Here is a 3,217-nt window from a genome sequence, read left to right as displayed (position 1 = left end):
ACAAGGCGTTGTTCCCAAAAGGATCATAAAAGACCCTCCATGTTTCAGAGGTTTGTTTTGCTTCTACAACCTCGGTATTAGTTACCCATTGACTTTCCTCCCATGACATCTATACTACAGAATTTAACGAGAAGTTGCCGATTTGGGTACGCACATTAACTAGTGAATGGGAACCTGTATATTTTTTCTTTCCTTTTCTCAAGTCTCTTTGGTCTTCATCATATAACCTACCCTACGGCCACGGATCTTTATCTAACTGATGATCCTCTTTTACATAGGAAAAAAACATCAGAAATATTACCAAAACCAAGGCTGCAAAATCATTATATATTATTAATGATTAACAATAATAAAGAAGTAAAGAAAGTAAATTTATAAGTGGGTATGGATTTTTACCAATAATAGATACGAAAAGAACTGCAACTCAGCCGAGGCACTAGTTACTCCACTAATCAATACCCATAACATACGCCTGTAAATCGCCGAACCCCAATCATAATTTTTGAGCGTACCCTAATCCTTCAATATATGTTTCCATTTAGGCTCAACAACTTCGTTCTTGTTTGGGAAAATGACATTTCCGAAAAACCACATCAAAAACGACCTAGCAATTTGTTTCTCAAATTCAACATAGTTGTCTTGGTCGAGTCTATGGTCAAAAAACAATTTAATAAAACCAATCTTGATTCCCTTGCATCTATCCGGCCACAAGTTGTTTTCTCAAGTCGAGTATGTCTTCGGATCTAACTTCTTCTACTCCTATTATTAATCTTGATTCTTTTTCTCTTCTTCTTATTTTTGCAGAGTTTCGCGATGATATATGAGAGCAAACAATGTATGGTTTAGGGTGAAATCTCATTCAATTGATCATTAGAAATATTTTGTAATGATATGGGTTATCCTTGGTCAATAGGTATTTCAGTAAGTTGTGTGAAGTCAAATGGGGTAAACCCTATTCCAAAACTAGGGAAGTGAAATGTATTAGTGGTATTCCATCACCGTTCAAATATAGCGATACTTAGGATGTTGTCTTGTAGTTTCTAAAAATGTATTTTAAAAATGGATCCAAACCCACAGTTGTCTATAAATTGTTTAGCATGCGGAAATTTTGAAATTACGGTATACAATTAGTGAACATTGCATACACTGCTTCACTGTCTCCTTGATTTAGTTTTGGCTTGCAACGTAGTTGGACATTTAGTTTGATGATCAATATTATCTTTTTAAAAAAACGGAATTGTTCCATCCATAACACGTTGCAAAGTTTCAGAATACATCTACATCACACATATACAGAAAGTTACAATCCAACACATTGGTTAATCACATAATCATCACAAAAATATTGTTTCAAGCACAATATCCATTTCCATCACAATACAATGTCCCAATTTACAATCCTAATAACATTTCCATCCTAATCACATTATTATCCTAATCACAATACAATGGCTCATTTCCATCTACAACATCACAAATTAATCCTAATAACCTGACCCATATTGGTTCAATCAACAATGAAGGATGAAATATCCATTAATTCAATTCTTCAAAATTGAACCTTAAACCATACAATTCTTCAAATATCTATATAATTCCTCAATTCTCAAACATATAGGTTCAATCAACAATCAACATCCAAGGAGAGACATCAAAATCAACCTAAAATATCAACAATTTCATCAAAATCAAAATAAAACTAACTTTAAACCCTAAAGTTAAATTCACTCACCTTTGATTATATTGTAGATGAAATTCATAATTGAAGCAGGGAATTAGTTCATCTAGGAGCTAGGAGCAAACCATTTTAGTTTGATCTCTTGAAACACGGTAAATCGGCATGATAATCAAATGGGGGTGGAGAGGGTTTATGGGAGGAAAGATTTAAGAACAAGAAGAAACTGAAAATCCGAGCGTGTTCTGTTGACATATATACCTATAAAATGGAAAATGAGTTTCCGTTTTGGTCAAGCCAACGAGTTGACTGAAACGGAAACTCAAGTTCCATTTTTCACTATTTACATGAAAAATGATTTTACGGGTCATGTAGGCAAGGGGTAAAGGGACACCATAGTGAGGTTGTCTTGTGACCCGTATCCCTTACCTACATATGAGGGATAGGGAAAGGCTGCCCTACACCATAGTGCTTGGACTTATGCGTAGTATATGGTGCATGTGTAACGGAGAGAGATTTATTCTTTATAATTTTTGTAGGATCTAATCTTTTGGCAATTTCGTGTCAACAGACAAATGTAATTGTAATCTAAAGACTTAAAGGGATAGACAAATAAAGTCCACACGTTGAACGGTGAACAAACCCTTACTTCCTATTGTCCGAAATAGGTATTTTTTGATTTTTTTGAAACGAGTCACAAGATATATAATTGGTTTAAAAAATTCTTAACTTAACTTATTTGGAATTTTACGGAAGTTCAAATACGATTTGGAAGTCAAATACTTGCCATATTAGGAGCTTTTTTTCTTCCAAATTGATACATACAAGAGAAAGAAAAAAATCCACATGAAAAGACGAGGGTATCCAAATATACCTAAACATAAAACTTTTCCACCTATAAGTCCTCTTACCTAAAGAGATTGTCTATGGACTGAGTCGAGACAATACAAGGAATCGGTAATCACACTTTTTGTGATCGTCTATGGAAAGGAGATAGAGACAATACAACAATCAAAGTGTGATTACTTGATAATATGTTCGGAATTAACCAAACTCTATAGGATCATTATCAAGTAATACAAAGTTAAAGTTTGTGTAATTTACTTTAAATTATAATAACAACAATTATAATTGAGGAAAACAAGAGTAAATGACACAACAAGTTTTTGTTAACGAGGAAACCCCAAATGCAGAAAAATCCTGGGACCTAGTCCAGAATTGAATACTCTCAGAATTAAGCCGCTATACAAGATCTAAACCAACTTCATATAGTTGATATAAAGCAACTAAAACTATAATTCACCTAGTTTATTCAGTATCCCTGCGCTTCCGACATTCGATAAGTGCACGCACTGGAACAATTCCTTTGGTTCGTATTCATAACATTAAAGGAACAACCAATCTGTTCTATAACAACTCTATTCAATCAAGTGATATTAGTTTGACAAAGGATCTTCCATTTATCCTAATAAACACCTTTGTTGGGTCTATGATCTGTCTATAATAACTACCGAAGTAGGTCAGTTTAGAATTTGCAATCCA

The sequence above is a fragment of the Papaver somniferum genome, unplaced genomic scaffold (genome assembly GCF_003573695.1).
Source record: "Papaver somniferum cultivar HN1 unplaced genomic scaffold, ASM357369v1 unplaced-scaffold_158, whole genome shotgun sequence".
In the NCBI taxonomy this organism is placed as follows: Eukaryota; Viridiplantae; Streptophyta; class Magnoliopsida; order Ranunculales; family Papaveraceae; genus Papaver; species Papaver somniferum.
Note: the sequence above shows the minus strand (reverse complement) of the source record.